The 14,886-nt window shown below is 38.3% G+C and overlaps 1 protein-coding gene across 1 annotated transcript in view; it reads left to right on the top strand.

Moving 5' to 3' along the window:
* Positions 1-343: 343 nt before the first annotated feature.
* BBS10 (Bardet-Biedl syndrome 10) overlaps positions 344-14,886 on the top strand; it is a 70,413-nt gene continuing 55,870 nt past the window's right edge. Inside the window, exon 1 of the mRNA XM_053719213.1 lies at positions 344-563. The gene's annotated coding sequence lies outside the window, so the exon portion shown is untranslated. The remainder of the gene's footprint in view (positions 564-14,886) is intronic.

The following is a 14,886-nucleotide window of genomic DNA, read 5'->3' on the forward strand; positions in this document are numbered from 1 at the left end:
AAAATATATTTTGTGCTTTCATCATGAACCATTGCAATCTTAACTTGTTTTAATTAACAGTGGGAGTTAATAAAGTTTTAAAACAATAACATAACAGTAAACTTTATTTACTAGCAAAATGTTATTTATTTCAAGAGCCTGACCACAAGGGGGCAATAGGTATGCGAATTAGCTATGTAGAAATACAAAAAGTCCAGATCTTATCCACACATAACCACTAGGGGCAAAAGGTCCATTAGCAGCTTGGGATCTTGATTGTTTACATTCAACACGCTATTTCCCATCCTCAGAATGAACAAGGTCCATTAAAGGGAACGGAACGAGTCACAACAAAAGTAATATATGTAAATACAGTGCGCTGTTTATAAATCTAAACCATTGTCTTTATTTTTAGGTTGTTTTATGTCTGACAACACGACAAAGGTTAGCAGCGCTTGAAGGAGCTTTATGATTGGTCTGAATAACTATCGCTTTGCCATGTGAGCCGTTCAGCCTAATTGGTGCAGGTTTCTTGTTGGCTTGGAGACAGGCTAAGCTGCGCTTGGAACACGGATGCATTGTGGGTAAGATGGAACTAGCCGTTTTTTGAAATGTTAGACATATAACGTGTTTAATAATTGGGTTTATTGAATTTTATTTGCTGGTACTCAAATATTGTTAAGAAAAAAAACAACTTTAAGTGTTACGTCTGGTTGAGAATGCTGTAAATTATAGGTTAATGTGATGTTTTAAACATTGCAAACTGTGTCTCAATAGCTGGTATAAGTACATACCGACCTTATTATATGCAAAGGATGAATTTCCGGACTTTACAGAGGGCATGACGATATGTTGTAACAAGTCAAATATTGTGTAAGAGTTATTGTTTGCACATAACTTGGGGAAAATCGGATACAACAAACAGACTGTGCGAGATGACTTATGGACATTCAAAGTAAATTAATGCTATTTCTGTCATTTAGAAACGGTAAACAAAAATATAAGCCGACTGTTGTTACATATCGACTTTCTTTTGGATCCATTTCATCTCTTAAAGGGATACTAAGAAAAAAATGTTCTTTCATGATTTTTCTCAGTTCTCTTGATATCTTTGTTTGAAAAGTAGGGATGTAAAGCTTAGGAGCCAGCCCCTTTTTGGTTCAGAACCTGGGTTATGCTTGCTTATTGGTGGCTACATTAAGCCACCAATAAGCAAGCGTAACCCAGGTTCTGAACCTAAAATGGTCCGGCTACTAAGCTTTAAATTCCTGATTTTCAAATTTTCTGATTATTTGGGCCCTTTAAACCCTTTAAATATTCTGCTATTTTATACATATATATCTATATCACACCTATAGCAAATACCATGAAGATCACTCCTGCAAAGGTTTCTTTTGACACATAATTATTTCTCCTTTGAGGGGGTTTTCTATCTCCAGAGACACGGGACAGCAATGGGTGCGAAATTCGCACCCTCCTATGCCAACCTCTTCATAGGGTGGTGGGAGCTGTCCCGAATCTATGGGGATGGGAACCCCTTCAGGAGAAATATACGCTTGTATAAGCATTACATAGATGATTTGCTCCTGGTTTGGAGAGGAACAATAGAGAGTGCCCTAGAATTTGTAAATTGGATTAATCTAAATGATTTGGGACTTGAGTTCACTTTTGAATGCAACAAACAAATTTTTACTTTTCTGGATTTAAAGGGCCATTATACACCCAAAAAAATATAGGCTACTTAAATAAAGCACCAACAGAAGATAAAGTTTGTAATTGACATGTATTAGCAATTTTGCTGCTAAATCTTCTAAAAATGATTATAAAGTTTGTAATCCTCTCAGTGAATGAGAATACGAACGTAATATCCACTAGCTTGAGAGCAAGGCTTTTTCTACACTCCCTATCTAGTGTCCTTTACAGCCAGCCCCCATGCTGGGGCTGTCTGTGTAATAGATAAGGCTGTCACAAATCCCCAGCATTTCTCCCTGACTGTTTCTCACTCCCCCCTCTGTCCTCCCCGGTAAGCTTTCTGTAGAAACAAGAGGAATATTTCACTCACAGCTCTGTGGAACATGATCCTGAGATGTTTTACAGAGCTGTGTGTGAAATATCAGAGTCAAAAGTAGATTGTGTTTTTATTCCATTCAAACAGCCAATATCTGCATAAGCAATTCACTGGCGATGTCAGCCTTTGATTAGTTTTGAGAATCATTTGTATCTCACAATTTATAGGATATTTGCATAATGTATACATCTCTTACAGAAATGTCACTGATATCTTATGTTAAATGATGGATTTTACTATCCATTAATGCCAATTAATAACAGACTGTTGCCAGCAAAGTTTATTCACCCTAAGTAATAGTGGTAGCCAAATGCTGTAGAAGAAAGTTTCCCCTAAGCCAGCCGTTTCAGCACCTCGGCAACATCCAGAGCTCCGCCCCCTGCAGCTACTCCCACTCTTCTGCCTCCTCATAAATATTCATATTGTATTATCTGTAAAGCAGGGGGCGGAGCTCTGGATGTTGCCGAGGTGCTGAAACGGCTGGCTTAGGGGAAACTTTCTTCTACAGCATTTGGCTACCACTATTACTTAGGGTGAATAAACTTTGCTGGCAACAGTCTGTTATTAATTGGCATTAATGGATAGTAAAATCCATCATTTAACATAAGATATCAGTGACATTTCTGTAAGAGATGTATACATTATGCAAATATCCTATAAATTGTGAGATACAAATGATTCTCAAAACTAATCAAAGGCTGACATCGCCAGTGAATTGCTTATGTAGATATTGGCTCTTTGAATGGAATAAAAACACAATCTACTTTTGACTCTGATATTTCACACACAGCTCTGTAAAACATCTCAGGATCATGTTCCACAGAGCTGTGAGTGAAATATTCCTCTTGTTTCTACAGAAAGCTTACCGGGGAGGACAGAGGGGGGAGTGAGATCCGTGCCACTGTAAACAGTCAGGGTGAAATGCTGGGGATTTGTGACAGCCTTATCTATTACACAGACAGCCCCAGCATGGGGGCTGGCTGTAAAGGACACTAGATAGGGAGTGTAGAAAAAGCCTTGCTCTCAAGCTAGTGGAGATTACGTTCGTATTCTCATTCACTGAGAGGATTACAAACTTTATAATCATTTTTAGGAGATTTAGCAGCAAAATTGCTAATACTTGTCAATTACAAACTTGATCTTCTGTTGGTGCTTTATTTAAGTAGCCTATATTTTTTGGGTGTATAATGGCCCTTTAAGCCTCAAGGGCATACCCGGTAAGGGGATTGTCACTGAGGTCTATAGGAAACCAATTACGGGCAACACTCTCCTCCATGCCAGGAGCAGACATCCAAGACAGGTATTTCGCTCTGTTGCAAAAGGGCAGTTCACAAGGTTAAAAAGGAACTGTTATAGAACACAGAAGCCCAGTAACATAGAAAACAAAGTTTAAGATAAAAGTTGTGCAATATTTAATGCACTAGGTGTCCATAAACAAATTGCAGGGGGTACAGTAAGCATGAATGAACTTACCCCGCTCCAACAATGAGTTCTATTTATCACTGTCCAAGAGTGACACAGATAAATGGTCCAAAACCTGTGCTGTAAATGAAGTAGGGACCACGTCTCTCTCACTTCCACATGATGCAGCTCACAGGTCCTCTCTGGCAGGCTCAATGTTGTACTCCTTTTTCCTGCAAGCACTTCCGTATATCGGCTCTCACCGTCAGTCAGTGATTGTGTGGCGCACCTGCTCCAAAATCCAAATGCACACTGCAGTGTCGGTAGATACTGGACTTTGAAAACTTGAAAGAAGAAAAGTGATCCGACACTCCAATTAGTTAAACGAAATCTTTTATTGATGCATGAGTTAAAAAACACTCAGGAACACAGCAAATTCTAGATAGGTGTCACGGGCGCAGCACTGACAGGCTTACGCGTTTCGGATGTGTATCCGTAGTCACAGCCTGCAGTGCAGAACCTCTCACCTGTTTAAAATTACCATAAACAAATATGATAGGTTAAAAACAATAAAACCCGTCCATAATTCAAACCAATCAAGGAATGGAAAAGGAATCCACCCCCATAGGCGAGTACTACTGACACATACTATAGCTTGTCATAAACAGATAGAAGTCAAAAGGGCTTCTGTATGAACAGTTCAAGATATATATATATATACAAACCATATAAATAAATGAATGAGTTACAAACAGACCTAAACTGCCTATGTATGGGAATAGAGATAGAGAAATCCTGTAAACATACATAATTCAATTGATTAAAATATAAAGAACACAATATGCAATACAAGAACATAGTATTGAGATCGAACAAACATATTAAATGCAGATTGTAAAACATACATTCCAATAAAAAACACAGATATTGCAAAAATGAAACAAAAGATAGGAAATATATTAATAATAATGTTATTAATATGCTATATGTGAACCACTCCCAATAATTATTATCCTAAACACAGAGCAGAGTTTGTCTATGTTAAATACATAGATAGTGTGACGCAAGGCAAAATCATCAAAATGTTTATCATATGCCACGCGCAGACAAATGTCAATGCTCAATGTGTAAGAATAAGACTGTCACACCATGTTGACAACCTAGTGTCCCAAATAATATATCCTATATAATACTAACAGAGCCCATTTGACTTCTATCTGTTTATGACAAGCTATAGTACGTGTCAGTAGTACTCACCTATGGGGGTGGATGTGGATTCCTTTTCTATTCCTTGATTGGTTTGAATCATGAGCTGGTTTTATTGTTTTTAACCTATCACATTTGTTTATGGTAATTTTAAACAGGTGAGGGGTTCTGCACTGCAGGCTGTAACTACGGATACACATCCGAAACGCGTAAGCCTGTCAGTGCTGCGCCCGTGACACCTATCTAGGATTTGCTGTGTTCCTGAGTGTTTTTTAACTTATGCATCAATAAAGGATTTCGTTTAACTAATTGGAGTGTCGGATCACTTTTCTACTTTCAAGTTAAAAAAAACTGTACCACACAGCAGCAGTATGAGGAACATGCCGACCTTTTGACAGAGCGTTTAAAGAAAAGAGGTTACAAACAGAGTCTCATTCAAGGGGTAAGGAAAGAAGTGGGAGTTGCCAAGAGACAAGACCTCCTAGTTAAGATGAATAGGGGGACTTATCACTTTAAGAATTGAAAAGGGGCATTTCATGTCACAGATTATAGTGATCAGTACCACAAAATTTGTGGGGTAGTGCAAAAGCACTTTAGACGTTTGGCTGCGGATGATGCTCTATCTAACGCAGTACAACAGAGCTGTAAATGCTCCTTCAGAAGGGGCCTCTCACTGGGTAATATCTTAGCACCCACACAATTAAAAACAAAACAAAGGGAAGATGAGAGTTCTTGGCTAAGGTTTAAAAGAGTCTACAGGTGCAGTAACTCTACCTGTACTGCATGTGACCACCTCATAAGCGGGGAAGGTTTCAAAACTTATGTTATCAACAAAACTTTTAATCACAAAATGTGCATGAATTGTAGAACAGTGTATGCAGTCTATCTAGCAGGCTGTACCAGTTGCCACCTACAGTATGTAGGTTTGACAACTAGGGAGGTACGTTCACGTATACGTGAGCACCTATCTAATATAAAGGCAGGTACACTTACTACTCCATTGGTTCAATATTTCAGTAGGGTCCATAATAAAGACTCCTCCAGTTTTAAATGGACCATAATTAAAACCATTAGTGTTGGCAATAGAGGAGGTGACAGAGACCATGTACTAGCCAAGAGGGAGCTATTCTGGATTTTCCAGCTGCAGACCAGATACCCTAAAGGTCTTAATTCAGAATTCAACCTCATAAATTTCTGGCATTAAATAAATTGACAGTGATATATATGTATTTTTTGCAATATAAATATAACTTATGGAAACACATGTATTTGTATATAAGGATAAGTCCACATGCATGTTCAACTCAGGACATGGAGTAATATAGGGAAGTGCACTTGGGGAGACATATTATAGACCGGTTAATTTAACAGTTTGAGTCTTATATCTCATTGGAAGGGAATCACTTTATATTCTCATTTATATATTTATGGACTTATATGTATACATACATGTAGATATACTATTGTTCCTTTAAGTGGTAAAAAACAAATTGAAAATATGGCTTATGGTTAACAGTGTAATTACATATACATATATAACTTATTTACAACCTTAAGCATAGTGCCTTTTACAGTTGTGTTCCGAATAGGTAATGCAGCTTTAAAGTGTGTACCTAGGTTGGACAGCCCATAACGTAAGCCTATGAACCAATAGGATTTTATGAACCCCTTTTTAGGAAGCCCATAGCTTAGAGGGTGTATTGAGCAAGCTATGAGTATGGCATGTCTAGAAGAAAAGAACACAGAGGCGCCCAATGGCCTAATACCACAAAGACCACTGTGAAAAAAGAATAGTAAAAAAAACTACTCACAAACAGACTGCACCTTAAGGTGCAAAGAAGCAGACTGGAACCTCACAGTTGCCCAGCAAACTGGATGAGCGCAGCCAGATATCCAGGAATGGTTCCTTGCCTGTGGGGTTCAACAGTGTTCCTAGAGGAGGAGATACAGAGCCAAAATAGCCCAGCACAGTTTTGTACAATTGTATGTGTGTAAAGAATAAACACACGTATTTCAAAGCACCACCAGGTGCATTACACACAGGCTGGAGCTTCTCAGCCGCCCAGCTGACTGATTCCCAGGATTACAGCAGCCAAAGTTGTTTCAAAGTAAAATTCAGGGGTGTAGCAAATCTCCCCAAATATAACACACCAGCAAGTGTATAAAATACTTTGTTAGAAGCAACGCGTTTCTCAGCCTCTATGGGGCTGTTTCCTCAGGTTAGTGAAGTAAAAAATGAACATACGGGGGGGCGGAGCCAACAGCCGAGGCAGACAGCAGCATATCTTTTAAGCTCTTAGGCCTTGAATTAAAAGTTTGCATATTTCCAGCATTAAACCTATTTGACTCTATTTGTGGATCACCACTTATAGTCTGGGGATTGAAGGACTATCGATTGCTGAAGAATTAAGCAGCTACCTAAATGCTCATTATGACATACTAAGCTATTCTGGGGCATCAAGGTTTGAGGCCTGACATCGGCGATGGCCCGGTTGAGGTGTAATCCCTCCTGGAGTTCTTGAAGACCCCTTACTCTACAACTAGCAAAATGAGCCTAGAGTCAGCGCTAAATAAGTTTGAAGATCGATGTTGCGCGATCCTTGAGGACCATTTCTCAGAGATGAGCGTTTTACTCGCACAGCTATATATGCAGTTCTTTATCTCGCAAGGGAGACAAGATGGCGGCGATAGTCGACGACTATCTAGCATTACCGATGCCCAGTCCCTAAGAGATTCGGAGCTAATTGTCCCTCTACAAGCCGCATATACACTGACCGCAACAATCAAGCAGCTCAGCTATACGAGGTGTGAGGCACTACGGGACATTTTCAAAAAACTGTGGCCTGAGATTAATCCTCCGGTGTCTTTACCGGTAGAGGATGTGGAGCTGAGTACTCACCTAGCAGACTATAAGGGAGCGATATCACATAGGCTGCTTTGGGCAGCAGAGCTGGACATGTTGCTTACGCGATGGTCAGAAGGCTGGAGACCTGTTGCTGTGACTGCGCAGGGATTGCCGCTGGTCGGTGGTCGATCATGGAGAAGGCTGCCGCTCGCACTGATGTCTGCCCGGGCTCACCTCAGAGTTGGTGTTGGATAGAGCCCTTGCTTGATAGGATCTCTACCTACCGGAGGCTGACACTTGAACTTCTGGTGGGTCACTCTGCTTTAGGACACTTCTCAATGCAGATTAGGCTTTCCGTATGAGAGGCTGTTCACTACTTAATAACAATTGCCTGGTAACCACGGGTATCCCTCATGTTTGATAATGTGGACTTATGACTTTCTATGATGCAGTAGCCTGATTTTAGATAGATTGATGGAAGGACAATGTGTAACGCTTCAAAGGTTATGATATACGGTACAGGTCTCACTAAGTCAATGCTAGCGCAGCTATTTACAGTTTCATATTTTATACTACACCATTTACTGTTTTATGCATCCTGTCTATGTGCATTGTTATTACTGGGCTATAAAATTACATATCATGCTCACTCTGTTTATAAAATGCAGTCAATATGCGTGTACGCATGCAAAGTGTAATAGGTTTGTTAGTTTAGCTATATAAAGTATTCTGCAGCTATTGATCAAATGCCAACTAACTTCCAGGTTTATAATGTACATTTATATAAGGCTACGTCCCCCCACCCCCTTTCCCTATGTTAATACTGTCCAGGTTTAGACACGTGATTCACCCTGTTGTGTGACATAGGGCCCATGTCCACACGATAGGGGGGTCTGATATAGTATAGATGTCTACATGGGTCCCTTTTTCTATGATGATAGATCTAAATTACACGGGCTTTAGTTATTGTCTGTACTGTTTTGATGTAATGTCTCTACCTGCCCTGATAGGTATCCCACCACTTGCTAAGTCATATGTTATAGCCATGTGTATGTACATTACCACATATCATAGTTTCAACAGCATCAGTGAACCAGTGCTTCTTGCTCAGTGTATATTTGCAAACTTATCTACACATTTATAAATTAAGCCTACTATGTATGTATATATTTTCCCAAGAACAAAACTGATAGCCCTTAATTGTTTCTGCCTGAGCTCCAATCAGCTTACTTAATTAGGTTAGTTGTTAATTTTCTCTCTCCTAATATGTTTCTATATTACTAGGCTCCACCCCCCCCTTTTAGACACAAATTCTATTTGTGTTATCCCCTTCTACGGGGACTGGAGAAGTCAGTTTCGTATCTAGATACACTTCTCCTTTTGGTGATCCTGTGGTTCACCATACCTGATAAAGTATTTAGAAACCTCACCTGATTAATACTGATACACTCGGTTCAAACCTATAAGACACCCATTAAATTGTCTGAACTGAATAGTTGGTCTTTAGTGTTTTATTCTGATTTCTCTCTGTTCATTTGTTCAATATTGGCTCTTCTCATCAGCCTCTATGTGAAAATTGAAATCCTTATAGGAGATGATTCCTAAACTGACTTTATGAAGTCCCTAGAAAGTTAAGTTAATTGATAGTACTGAAGTACTAGTTTGCCCCTGTGTTTACAGTCTGTTCACACTATTTCAAAATGAGGTTTATATTCTTATTCAAAATAATTAAAAATGAGGTTTATGCTGTAGATATTTTATTTCGTGCTTGATATGCCTGATTTAAATGATCTGTATTCCCATCAACAGCTATATTTACTATGTCATTACAACAATATATTGTTTGCATATATGTGCATTTATTAGTCACCTGCGTTGTGACACCTGCTGTATTGCTTAATCCTCAATAAAAAAAATATCAAAAAATAAATAAATAAATAAAATGAACATACACTTGCTATATAAGACACATGATAAAAGCTGATAGGTGAAATGTTAATTAGTAACATGAGTATCCTATCTAATTAACATGGTTGCTATAGATACTCAAGTAAACACATGGTAAACTAAACTAATCCAATCTTATGTGAACCATATGATATAAATATATTCATGTTTAACATACATTGTATCAAAAGTGTAACACAGCGGATACCCCCATGTGTGCATAATGCATCGCAAATTAATCCCACATAAGTGTACTTACATATAAATATCAATCAATCACAATACAGGTAGTCTGATAAAATAAGTATAAGCTCCTATTGGTGCATAGTGACCCACCCCCTCCCTCACAGACCGTAACCAGACCGAATCCATATACATGTTATACAATACTATCACGGTACATATAACTTTGAGGGCACCTTTATCCTTATGTATTCTATTTTTCTGTCACAGATCAGTGCACTATAATATTCTACCGTATGTGATCACAGAAGATTTCACCTGACAATGATCGTGAGTGGAACAGCTGTTGTTTAACCCACATCCGGGTATCCTGATAACCTCCCACATTTGTTTGTCAAATTACGCTAACCAGTTAAAATATTGATAGCCCGTGAACCACAGTTGAATCACAAAGAGCTTTATTTGTTGTTCAACATTAGATTAGCGTAACAGAAACTACATGTAACCTTGTTAATTAACCCCATTTCAGTGAAATAAATGCTCAATACATAACTTATTAATACAAATGAGTAAATCAATCCTACTCCGCACTAATTAATATATAAATACCAATGTGCTGGAAATGTACTATAAATGTATAAATGCTGCCCACAACCATTACAAGAAATGTAATAACCCATATGGTTAAATTAAAGTGGAATAGTAATTAATTATAAAACTAAAGTGTAAAAAAACTAAAATGAAAATAACCTTACCTCTTGGTGTACAATACTATAAGGGTATAACTCCTAATGAGATTGTGCAGGAGTAAGCGATATGTGTAGATAAGGAATCCCATATACTATGGGATAATATCGTACTAAGTGGCTTATGTGATTCAACTACAGTGATAAAATAGAGATGCTAGAAGAAATGAATAATACAATAAATATATACTGCCAACAAATCATACAGCCAGTGTGTGCAGTGATAATAATGGTGTAAGGTGTATAGGAATGTGTGCATATAAACGTGTACCGATGATCCTAACTAATATAACAAATACTGGCAGTACAAATGTTGTGTTATTAATATGTGATGTCCCTTAGACCAGTGTTTTTCAACCAGTGTGCCGTGGCACACTAGTGTGCCGTGAGAGATCCTCAGGTGTGCCACGGCAGACTGACAACAGTGTGACATATTTTTTAAACTTGCTTGTTTTTTACTCCCAGTGCAGGGGTAGTTTGTAGGAGGCATGGCATAATAGCACAATACATACAGTATGTGTGTGTTTGTATGTATGTGTATATATATATGCTGTATTAGGCTACAATGTGTGATTTTTTTAAAATTTTGGGATGGTGGTGTGCCACAGGATTTTTTTAATGTAAAAAAGTGTGCCACAGCAAAAAAAAGGTTAAAAATCACTGCCTTAGACTATGTGATAACATACCATATTTATATATACTTACTTTTAAGTATTTACGTTATAGTCCTAATCTATGTATCCAAGTGTGAGCTGTAAAGATATATAATAAATGCTAAATATGTATGTCATTATATGGAGGAATACTATTATTGTATGTTGATATATTGCCAATTCAGTTTGGTAATCGTATAAAATAACAATTCATCATAAATAGAAGGTAGTGTGATGAAAACTGGTAATAGGTATGACTATGTTATTATGACTATTTGAGCAAGGAGTGAACTATATACTCATGTCATTAAAGGGACACTGTACCCAAAATTTTTCTTTCGTGATTCAGATTGAGCATGAAATTTTAAGCAACTTTCTAATTTACTCCTATTATCAAATTTTCTTCATTCTCTTGGTATCTTTATTTGAAATGCAAGAATGTAAGTTTAGATGCCGGCCCATTTTTGGTGAACAACCTGGGTTGTCCTTGCTGATTGGTGGATAAAGTCATCCACCAATAAAAAAGTGCTGTCCAGAGTACTGAAACCAAAAAAAGCTTAGATGCCTTCTTTTTCAAAAAAGGATAGCAAGAGAACGAAGAAAAATTGATAATAGGAGTAAATTAGAAAGTTGCTTAAAATTGCATGCTCTTTCTGAATTACAAAAGAAAAAAATTGGGTTCAGTGTCCCTTTAACTGAGTGGTGTACCTCAGAGATACAGAAGAATAAAGTTATATGTTGACACCATATATAACATTAATGGTGATGGAGTTCTATACAAAAGCGGCGATAACTAGATTCTCACTGAGTCCTTCAGGTTGAAGGGTTTCTTAACTTAGTAATCCAAAAAGATTCCCTACGTCTAAGGGTGATAAAGGCATTGGGTAATGATCTATTAATTTTGATCAATAGGGATAATTTACATTGTATTCTCATTTCTGTTCCCTTTATGTACAGTACATGCGCACAGTGTCTGGATACGCTGTGAGATGTAATTTTTTTCTTAATATTATATGCATGTTCACTCCACCTCTTTTTCACCTTTCTACAGGTGCGCCCAACATATTGGACCCCACATTGGCAAAAGAGTAAATACACCACAGAAGTAGATTAATACGTCATATGACTCTTGATTGAAAAAAGTTAATCTGTTGTGTGTGATCTAAAGGATGATGTCCCATGTGCTATGTACATGTGTAGCATGTGCAAGTACATAGCACATGGGACATCCTTTAGATCACACACAACAGATGAACTGTTTTCAATCCAGAGTCATATGACGTGTGAATCCACTTCTGTGGTGTATTTACTCTTTTGCCCATGTGGGGTCCACAGCACTTTTCTATTTTCTGACTGTTTGGGACCAGGGCTATTTTTACATTTCTGCTGTGTTTGTGTTTAGCTGTAATTTTCCTCTTACTCATTTACTGTACCCATACATATTATATACAGTTTTTCTCGCCATTAAATGGACTTTCTAAAGATACCATTATTTTCATCATATCATTTAATTTACTATAAAAACATTATAAAATATGATGAAAAAATGAAAAAAAAACACACACTCTTTCTAACTTTGACCCCCAAAATCTGTTAAACATCTACAACCACCAAAAGACACCCATGCTAAATAGTTTCTAAATTTTGTCCTGAGTTTAGAAATATCCAATGTTTACATGTTCTTTGCTTTTTTTGCAAGTTATAGGGCCATAAATACAAGTAGCACTTTGGTATTTCCAAACAATTTGTTTTTTTAAATTAGCGATCGTTACATTGGAACACTATCTGTCAGGAATCCCTGAATAGCCCTTGACATGTATATATATTTTTCTTAGTAGACAACCCAAAGTACTGATCTAGGCACATTTTGATATATTTCATGCCACCATTTCACCGCCAAATGCGATCAAATTAAAAAAATTGTTCACTTTTTCACAAACAGGTTTCTCACTGAAATTATTTACAAGCAACTTGTGCAATTATGGCACAAATTGTTGTAAATGCTTCTCTGGGATCCCCTTTGTTCAGAAATAGCAGACTTATATGGCTTTGGCGTTGCTTTTTGGTAATTAGAAGGCCGCTAAATGTCGCTGCGCACCACACGTGTATTATGCCCAGCAGTGAAGGGGTTAATTAAGGAGCTTGTAGGGTTCATTTTAGCTTTAGTGTAGAGATCAGCCTCCCACCTGACTCACCCCACCCCCTGATCCCTCCCAAACAGCTCCCTTCTCTCCCACACTCCACAATTGTCCCCGCCATCTTAAGTACTGCCAATACTAAAATAAATAATAAAAAAAAAAAAGACATATTCTGTTGTGTAGGATCCCCCCTTAGCCCCCAACCTCCCTGACCCCCCCCAAACCGCTCTCTAACCCTCCCCCCTTCTACCTTATTGTCCGCCATCTTGGGTACTGGCAGCTGTCTGCCAGTACCCAGTTTGCCATACAATTTGGTATTTTATTTTTTAAATATTAAAGCTATTTTTCTGTAGTGTAGCTGCCCCCCCTCAATAACCTACCTCCACCCCCTCCCAGATCCCTTAGATAGAAATTTCCCCCCTCCTCTCTTCCTCCTTACCCTAAACAAATTGTGCCATAGTGTATCGTTCCTACCCACTCCCGCCCCGGTGAACGCGTGCGCCCATGCAAGCTCACGGCGCCCCCGCACGTGATCCCGCCCCCCTCTGACGCACATCTCCCATCGATGGCCACCCACCAACGATCGTGACCATCGATGGCCGATGCAGAGAGGGCCACAGAGTGGCTCTCTGCATTGGATGGCAAATTTTTTTTTATTGCAGGATGCCTCAATATCGAGGCATCACTGCAATAACATGAAAGCGGCTGGAAACGATCAGGATCATTCCACCGCTTGAAAACACTAACGACGTGCAGGGTAAATCCTTGGTCGTTAACGACCATTTTTTGTAGGACGGACCCTGTACTTCGTTGGTCGTTAAGGGGTTAAAAAGGGACAGGAAACTCCAAAATGTTCTTTCATGATTTGGATAGAACAAAAAATTTCAAATGACTTTCCAATTTACTTCTATTATCAAATGTGCTTCATTCTCTTGGTATTATCTGCTGAAGGATCAGCAATGCATTATTAGCAGCTAGCTTAACACCTAGTTAGCCAATCACAAGAGACAAATGTGTGCAGGCACCAAATGTGCGTATTGTTTTTCAACAACAGATACCAATAGAACAAAGCACGTTTCAAAATATAAGTGAATTTAAAAGTGTCTTAAAATGACATGCTGTACCTGAAGCATGCAATTTTTATTTTGACTTTCCCATCCCTTTAAAGTCAGCTCCATAACGTTAATTCTGGCGAGTGTTGGCTGCACACATATGCTTCCTTTATTGGCCCACTGGACAAGTTCAGCTCAGGATTGGCAGTGCAGTACATTGCCACACTGCAGCTGAATTTAACTCTGTGTTCAACCCTTTTGTAAAGGTTAAACGCACAGTTCTATACAAGCAATAGTACAAGAATAAAGTGCTCGGACACATTGGAGCATTTTCTTTTTGCACTTTTATTGCTCTTTAACTATGAGATTGGTATCTTTTGCATGGCAATCCAGAAACCTAGAAATTGATTGGTGTCTACCCAATGCCCTTCCCTTCTTTTGTTGTTTTATGTCCCTTTATAAGTCAGAACTAAAGGGATACTAAACCCAGTTTTTTTTCCTTTCATGAATTAGACAGAGCATGCAATTTTAAGCAACTTTCTAATTTTACTCCTATTATCAATTTTTTTTGTTCTCTTGCTATCTTTATTTGAAAAAACAGGAATGTAAGCTTAAGAACCTTGCTGATTGGTGGCTAAATGTAGCAAACCAATCAGCAAGTGCTACCC

This window comes from Bombina bombina, chromosome 6, assembly GCF_027579735.1.
Source record: "Bombina bombina isolate aBomBom1 chromosome 6, aBomBom1.pri, whole genome shotgun sequence".
NCBI classification, from domain to species: domain Eukaryota; kingdom Metazoa; phylum Chordata; class Amphibia; order Anura; family Bombinatoridae; genus Bombina; species Bombina bombina.